We start from the raw sequence: 9,676 nt of genomic DNA, 5'->3' as shown, positions 1-9,676 counted from the left end.
GTGTAGCACAGAGTGCTGGACTAATCATAGACTCATCCTTTCCAAGCTAAATATTCACATTCAACAAAAGCAGCAATCCCAAGGCAAGACAACTACCAGAAGAATTAATGTCAACAGATTAGAATGCGTCTCTGAGCGGGAACAGTTTATTACTAACTTGGAGGGAAAGCTGAGCCAACGTGTGGTTGGTAACAGTGGAGCATAAAAAGAGTGGGCAGCTTTCAGAGATTTGGTGTACAGCACTGCATTTTCTCATCTGTGTCAGACCACTTGCAAATATCAAGATTGGTTTGACAAAAATAATGGGGAAATTTGGAAGTTACTAAACAAGAACCAGAAACTCCACAGGGTTTACCAGCAGGATAGTTCATCTGCCTCTAAGAAGGTGTATCAGTGAGGCAAATGTCACAATATCGATGGTGACCACAAATATGCCTGTATAGTTCTGTATCACAGAATATAAGAGACTCTCCCTATAGAAAGCAGAAGAAGTAGAACATTTATTCAGACACCAGAGGATCAAATCCCCAAACCAATAACTCCAATTCAACATAGCAGCAATGATGTCCCAAAACCAGCAAGTCTCCTTCATTATAACAGACAAGAACTTAAAACACAATATCACAGCAGGGAGCTAAGCCATGGCATAACCTTCCCCTCTGCTGGGGCCTTCCTATAAACACTCACAAATCCTAGCTGTCTGCTTGCCTTCTTCCTCTCCTCCTGCAATTCTGAGAGAGAACTTAACAGCTACCCTCAGAGTATACGTACCCTTTTTAGAGCCTGAGGGCTTCACAACCCTCATGACCTAATTAGCAAAAGGGTGTGGGCCTTCCTACAAACAAGCCTCCCCTAATTAAACTTCCCTTAACTAGCTCCACCTGAGACCATTAAAAGTAAAGTACAAGCAGAGCTTAGAGAGATGCAGGATTCTTGGGTCAGTGAGAAGGCAGATGAAATTCAGCTTTATTCTAATAGTAACAATCTAAAGCACTTTGATGGTGCCCTGAAGGTTGTTTACAGGCCAAAGACCTATGGTGCATCACAATTATTCAGTGCTGATGGAATCACATTGATTAGTGATAAAGACATGATCCTAGAGAGATGGGCTGAACACATCCATTTTGTTCTCAACAGACCATCATCAATCAGTACTGAAGCCATTGACAATTTACCTCAGGTTTGAGGCAATCCCTCCCTGGCTGAAGTTCCAACTGAAGAAGAGGTTTTGAAAACCATTATGCTCCTTTCATGTGGCAAAGTGCCTGGTGCTGATTCTATTCCAGCTGGGATTTACAAGACAAGGAGTCCACTGCTCATACAAAAGCTGACTGAAAGGTTTCTGGGTTACATGGCAAGAGGAGGTTATTCCCCCAGGAGTTCAAGGATGCCTCTATAAAGATGCTCTATAAAGGTAAAGAAAATAGATTTTCCCGTGACAATCATTGGGCAGGGGGTAGGGGAAGGTGGTTTCTCTCTCTAAGTTATTGCTGGCAAGATTCTTACCAGAGTCCTGCTCCTCAATAGGCTGATCCTTCCCTGGAAGATGGTCATCTACCTGAGAGCCAGTGTGGCTTCGGAAAGGGCCCAGGAATGGTCAGTGTGATGTTTGCTGCTGGACAGCTCCAGGAGAAATGACAGGAGAAGAACAGAGGTCTGTACAAAACATTTGTAGATCCGACCAAGGCCTTTGATACTGTCAGTCATGAGGGCTTATGGAAAATTATGTCAAAATTTGGTTGCCTAGAGACATTCATCATTAATATACATCAATTTCATGACAGCGTGCTTGTTCAACATCTGGATAATGGACGATGCTCTAGTACTGAGTGAAACAAGGCTGCGAGCTTGCTCCCATGCTTTTTAGCGTGATGTTTTCAGCCATGTTGTCAAATGCCTTCAGTGAGGACAAATGTGACATCAAGGTCAGCTATCGCACTGATGGCAAATTCTTCAACTTGAAAAGACTTGAAAAGCCAAGACTGAAGTGGAGGGGTTATTGGTACGTGATTGTACCAGCAGTGGCACGAGTATATGATGAAGTGATTGACACAAAACACAAAGGCATGGGGCTAGGTGAGTTGTATGGTTGGCTATAGACTAATGTTAATGGAGTTACTGACAGTACTTTATGCAGGTTAATTTCTGAGTCATCCTGACTTCTCAGAAGAGTACAATGGAGCATTGGTTAATATTTTTATCTCCTTGTTCCTGGGAACGAAACGCCAGTCTCCTGCAAGCTAAACCAAATTGAAACATTTCTGTTCTTTCCCATATAGATAACCATACTGAAACATTTCTGTTCTTTCCCATGTGGATAACCAGCTACAAAGGTGGGTTTTCTTTGCCTTACATAGACCCGTCCTCAATTGACCCTGCCTTGCAGAGGTCTAAGAGGCCTAAACAGGATATAGCTGGCTCCCCACACATGATGTTTTATTTGCAGATGATTGTGCGCTAAATGCAGCCTCTGAAACTTCGATGCATTAAAATGTGGATTGATTCTCCACTGCTTGTGCTAATTTTGGCCTAACAATTAACACCCAAAAAAACACAGGTGCTCCATCAGCCAACATTACACCATTCATATGTAGAACCATCAGTTACAGCAAATGGAGAAGTTTTGAATACTGTGAATAAGTTCCCTTACCTTGGCAGTATACTTTCCAGGGATGCACACATTGATAATGAGGTTGACACACATTGCCAGAGCTAGGTCAGTGTTTGGGAGGCTCCAAAGGAAAGTGTGGGAAAGAAGAGGCATTAGATTGCCTACCAAACTGAAGGTCTACAGAGCTATAGTGCTGACCTCATTGTTGTATGCTTGTGAAACCTGGACAGTGTACCAGTGCCATACCAGGAAACTGAATCGCTTCCCTTTGAATTGTCTTAGGAAGTTTCTGAAGATCACCTGGCAGGATAAGGTACCAGACACTGACATCCTTTCTTGAACTAAACTGCCAAGCATTCAAACTCTATTGCAAAGACTGCAATTCTGATGGGCTGGCCATGTTGTTTGAATGCCAAACATATGCTTGCCAAAAAAGACTATTTTATGGAGAACTCACACAGGGCAAGTGCTCACATGGTAGTGAGAAAAAGTGATACAAGGACACTCTCAAGGTTTCTCTTAGGAACTTTGGAATTGAGTGTATGATATGGGAGACACTGGAACAGGACCACCCAGCATGGCATGCCCACATCAGAAGAGGTGCTGTGCTCTATGAGTAAAGCAGAATTGAAGTGGTTCAAAAGAAATGCGAAACGTGCAAGTTTAGAGAATTTGTTCATGTGGACTATTTGTGCCTGACCTGTGGTAGAGCATTTCGAGCTCCTATTGGTCTGGTCAGCCACTGTTGGACACATTGAAACTTGACTCTAGCATAGTGATGTCATTTTAGTCCTCTTCGAGAATGAAGGAAAGCAACCTCTATGGTGCCATCTTACTTAGAAGTGCCATCTTACTTACAAGTCACTTAGCCTCTCAATACCCTGAGGCAACTCTCTAAGTAGTTAGAAAGCGATTGTTGGTTGGCATTTGGTAGAAAGAGTTTATGCACTGGAGATCTGCCAATACCTATGAAATCACAGGTCTCGATCTCCACCCTCAAAAAAGAACTGTGTGCATGCGTGTGTGTGTGTGTGTGTGTGTGTGTTCTAATATATTTTAGTATGGTACCATAATAGAATAAAAGTCATTTTTAACCAGCACATTTTCACAACCTGTTCTACCTTCTTATTTCTCAGACTCTAGACAATAGGATTCAGCATGTGAGTGACCTCAACGTAAAATCATATATTTGTCTATTTCATGGGAATCTACTGAAGAGGGCTTCAGGTACTTGGACAGAGCTTTCCCATACAATAAAGTCACCATGTCATATGGGATGAACAAGTGGAGAAGGCTTTGCTTTTGCCCTCAGTCGGTGCTGAGGAAGATTAAAAAAAAGTATGAGATATAAATGAGGCACATTGGAGTAGAGAGAAGGATGCTGATCACCATCATGAGAAACTCTATCATGTTGGGATCTACACAAACTAATTTCAGGATGACTAACATTTCACAGGGCAGAAAAGTGGCACAGTGAATAGCATGCTGGGCCTGGAGTCAGGAAGACTCAAATTCCTGAGTTCAAATCTGATCTCAGACACTTACTAGCTGTGTGACCCTGGGCAAGTCACTTGATGCTGTTTGTCTCAGTTCCTTATCCACAAAATGAGCCGGAGAAGGACATGGAAAACTACACTAGTATCTCTGCCAAGAAAATCCCCAAACTGGGTTATGAAGAGTTGAACATGATTGAAAAATGACTCAACAACACACCAGATTTCACAAGTGATATGATTGACGATATTATGACAACAAAGGGACAGATAAAGTACAAGAATGGATTTCAAAAAAGCAGTCAGGGAGCCTTTCATCCAAGATCTCCCCGCCAGAGGTAGGCAGCCTCTCTTGTTCATGATGATGGCTTGAGAGGGCTGCATATGGCCACATATCTGACATTACTCCAAGAGCAATCACTCCATGGACCCCATGGCAAGGAAGAAAACATTTGTATGGCACGCTCAAGGAAGGAAATGATAGACATCTCTGATTAAAGAGTTGAACAACATTGGAATAATAGCTGAGGATATGTAATAGATATCCAGGAAGGAAATGTTACTGAGGAAATAATACATGGGTATATAAAGGCATGTAAGACGTCTTACAAAGAGATGGAAGATGCTATTTGTAATCAGAAAAATATTACCCAGTAAAGTTGCTGGATACATCACCAGGTACAGTGCAAAGAGGATGACCTCAATCTAGGGGTAGCTAGAAAAGCCCAGGAAAAGGAAATCTGTCATAACTGTCTGATTGGTCTTGTTCATTTTGTTTTTTCTTATTCATGTGTACAAATTCAGAGAAAGACAGAGCATGAATTAGAGAGTATATACACGTCGAGCATTTTTGAGATTGACTTTCCAAGTTAGTGGCTCGGTTTTCTAGCCTGAAAATAGTACTAATACTATGAGCATCAATGGAAAGAAAGGATTAACATCATCTTCAGATTTCAGGGATTATATTGAGCATCCATTTTTGGTATCAGGCAGAAAAGTTGGAGTCAATAGACCTGAGGAGGGATAGTGGTGAATTTGCTGATTGTGTACCATTGGCAAACACTTAATATCTCTCTCCGTCTCTGTCTCTGTCTTTGTCTCTCTCTCTCTGGCAACTGGGATTAAGTGACTTGCCCAGAGTCACACAGCTAGTGAGTGTCTGAGGCCAGATTTGAACTCAGGTTCTCTTGACTCCAGGGCCAGTCCTCTATCCATTTTACCACCTAGCCTCTCTCACTTCATCTCTTTTGGCCACAGTTTCCTCATCTGTAAAAGGAGGGGCTGGACTATGTGATCTCAAAGGTCTCTTCTCTTTCTAAATCTATTAGCTTATTCTGATATGTCTATGGAAAAATCCATAAACTACAAATGTCTATCTAACTACTTCATAAATGAAACTGTTAAGTATTCTTTTTGTTTAGGAGTGCCGTGAAAAAGTAGTAAAAGATTGAAAGACTCTGGGAATTGAGATGGTTTGGAGACCATGGCTATAAATCCATTCTGACTGGCACTGAGGGAAAGGGTTAAAGGTACATCTCAGATATCATTCCATTTGCCATCAAAGTTAGTGGTGACAAGAAAATGTAAAAACAATCCTGCCCCCCTGAATATATCTTCCTCCATGCTTCATGTATTTGTTATTATCATCATCTTAACATGTTTAGGATCAGAAAACACCCTCTGGTTGGTATGGAACTCCCAATAAAACATGTTTCATAGAAAGGAATGAGTGATTTTGATGTACACAAAATTCTGGTGTACTTGTTAGACACCCAGTGTACTAAGCAGACTAGCAGGCATGTCATAGATGTAGGAACTCTAAATGTGTTAAAGAAGAAGAGTAGATAGACATGAATTCTTCTTGGTCTCTATCTTTCAGAAATATGATGCATTTACTCACACTTTGTGGGGGATCAATTCCAGCCTCATCACTCAAATCTTTAAGTTGGTTTCACATGGATCAGAATTCTCTTAAATGTTTTTTCCCATTTGTTGATTCAAAAACAATAATGAAATTCAGTAGGAGAGTTGGGATCAATTAGTGTAAGATGAAAGAAATATCCCAAGTGAGAAAGAAGAACCATTTTTCATCAGACTAGAAAGGTCTAAAACATTCCAATCCTATCAGGTCATAAGCCATTATGAACAGAGGCAAATTTATTTGAAATATTAAAAAAGGGATTAAATTCCTCTTTCCCCAACATTACACTAGTATTTTAGTATGCATTTTTGAAACAGACCCATAATTTCATTGCAATAGAGAATCCTTGAGAAACCCTGAAGAAATGAATGCCGAATGTCACTTCTGCAAATGATAGTCTTAGGGGGTCGACTAGTATCTTAAGAAATTATGTGACTTACCCAGAAGAACACAGTCATTGTGTGTTTGAAGCAACACTTGAATAGTTCTTTCTAATCTTGAGGCTGGCTCTCTATCCACTCTGACATGCTACCTCTCTGTTGAGACTTACAGAGATAATTTTTGACCCAAATGTTGTAGAAGATCGTAGACTATAGTACTGAAAGGAACCCTAGGTGATCTACCAGAGGTGCTAAAACTGGGATCTATGAACTTTGATTTTTTAAAACATCATGGCTGCATTTTCAACATAATTGAATTCTTTTGTAATCTTATGTGTTTTTCTTTCTTTGTATACCCCAGGGTGAATAGCATATCTTTCAGGCTTGTTAATTATGTCAAGGTTAAGGTCACAGTTTCTAGCATGCTTAAGTGGACTCTTTATTGTTCAGTCTTCTATTGCAATCTAATTCCTATATTCTAATCTGCCACAGGAATATTCTTTAGAAAATGGCACAGTGCTACTGAGAGTTTGAATGCCTAGACTAAAGCCTTAACTTCTGGTTTTATATTTTAAATCTGTAATAGTGTTAGCACATGGTGGCTTCATTCATTTGAGAGAATGATTTTTAAAGGGGCCCAAGTGGTCTTGATTTGGAAAATGAGCAGTTCAAAGCTTGTCTAGTCACCAAAGTTCAGAAATGTTAAACCTCATGAGGTGTCCATGAATATCAGTCATGCTATTAAAATGAGATCTCTTTGTAAAGAAAAACATATTCAGGTGCATGGTGAAAAATAAAGATTATAAATTGTACAGAGGTTTTACATAAGCTAGCTATTGAAAATAACTGCAGTGTGTATTTGAATATATATGGTAATTTTCTATGGCCAAAGAAGACACTAAGAAATAATCTGAAATTTGAGGTGCCATGGTCATTCTAACACCACTGAAGTCACTGGCTCATTCGCTCCATCTTAAACCCCATCAAAACCCATCCAGGGCTCTGGCAATTTCAGTCTGGTTGTTTTTTAAGGCCTTTTAAATTCCCTTAACAATTTAATATTATGACCCTGAAATGGGAAAAAAAAAATTTGGAAACTTTTCAATATATCAAGGATTGCACTGAAATTTGCACTGATTATCCTGAAGCTTAATTCAATCGATAATGGAATCAATTATATAGAAAATGAATTGTAAGACTCTAGCACTTATCTCATTCGGAGGTGTCAAATATGCACTCCTAGTGCAGCCTGAACCAAATAAAAATGTAATTTAGAAATGTTGAACAAAATAAAAACACAAAAGAATACAATGTTAATATGTAGTTTTCTAAGTAAGTATGCTGCCTGCAGAAATCCTTGTGTATAATTTAATAGCCCCCTTTCTATTTGAGTTTGACACCAATGATCTAGATCATATTGTACCAATAAAGGAATCCCATTTCCAACATCTCTGATGGTTATCCTTCATCCTGGAATTGAATACCCTCCATAGAGCAGTTGAAAGGGGAGAACCAAACACACTTTCTTCATCACACTGTCTCTTAGCCATCCATCCAGTAAAGGTTCTTTATGATGAGAGCAAGACGGTTCTATCACTGAAATATTCTATAGGACCATTAGATAAATAAAATAAAAATAGTTTCTATGTAGTTGTATCATTAAGGTGATAAACACAACATCTATGATGTTTGTGATTATGCCTGTATAGTTCTGTATCACAGGATATGAGACTCTCTATATAGAAGGCAGAAGAAGTAAAACATTTATTCAAACATGAGAGGATCAAATCCCAAAACCAATGACTCCAATTCAACATAGCAATTATATACCAAAACCAGCAAGTCCATTTCATCATAACAGCAAAGAACTTAAAGCACAATATCACAGCAGGGACCCAAGTCATGCTGTAACCTTCCCCCCTGCTGGGGCCTCCTCATAAACACTCATGAATCCTGACTGTCTGCATGCCTTAATTCTCTCTTCCCTCAGTTCTCTGGTCTCTGCAGCTCCCTGGTTTCCACTCTCCACTCTGTATTCTCTCTGAAGTTCTGTTGACTTGGAATTCTTACTCCTTCTCCTTGGGCTGAATTCTGGCTTCTCTTCTGACTCCTTAATTCTCACACCTCCATGGCTATCTTCTTATATATATATATATATATACATATGTATGTATAAATATATTATATATATATAAATATGTATAAATATATTGTATATAATAATATATAAATATAAATATATATACATATATACACACATATACTTATATATACACTCTTTTTTAGGGCCCAAGGGCTTCACACCTCTGGTGACCTAATTAGGGAAATGGAGTGGGCCTGGGGTTTCACACCTAGTAAGTAAAGGGTGTAAGCCTGCCTACAATCAAGTCTCTCCTAATCAAGCTTCCCTTAAAGGACTCCACTTGAGAAGCTTCCCTTAACTACTTCCACCTGAGGCCTATTGAATGGGCTGGGAAGATCTTTAATCACATTAACACCACAGTAGTTATGAAATCAGCAGACTAATTACTGCTTAATACCATACTGATGTTATCCTTATAGCTGTTGAGAAGTTTAATTCAACCTAAATCCTTAGTTTTCAGTTCCCTTAAGGTGATGAGATAAGTTATCAAACCTAAAGTAAAAATGTTAAGATTATCCTCCATAATTTCTCTGAGCTACTGGCTTCCTGTGGTCACAGATTTTCTTGTTTAACTGGTGATTTCTCAGAACTCTCATTATCTCTCTTCCTCATCTCTCCTCTTCCACCTAAGAAGAGAAAGAAATCACTAGCATCTTTTCTCCAATGCATGGTCCTCTGCTTTGAGGTCCTGAAACTGATGTGGCAGTTGCAGGTGAGAAGAAAACAAATCATCTAACTGGGCGGTGGTGTGAAACCTCCAAGCTTGTCTTCTCCCAATTAGATAGGCATATCTTGAAATTTTATTAATATTTTTGCATTGCTCCTATTTCCCAATCCATCCTTCCCCTACAGTACCCTCCCTTGTTACAAAGAAATACATTCAAGAAAAAAATGAGGTGTCAGAATATGCCTCATTCTGCACTTGTAGTTTACCACTTCTCTATTAAGAAGAGGGGTATATTTCATCATCAGTCCTCTGAAGTACAGATTGGATCCTAGCATTAGAACTCAGTTCTGAGGTCTGATTTCTTGTGATGTGTGTGTGTGTGTGGGGGGGGGGGTCATGTTTTACCATACTATGCTGATTGTGTATATTCATCTCTTGCTTCTGCTTACTTCTCTGAATAC

Source organism: Trichosurus vulpecula, chromosome 9, assembly GCF_011100635.1.
Source record: "Trichosurus vulpecula isolate mTriVul1 chromosome 9, mTriVul1.pri, whole genome shotgun sequence".
NCBI lineage: Eukaryota > Metazoa > Chordata > Mammalia > Diprotodontia > Phalangeridae > Trichosurus > Trichosurus vulpecula.
The sequence above is the reverse complement of the archived record's forward strand: the minus strand, read 5'-3'. Positions refer to the sequence as shown.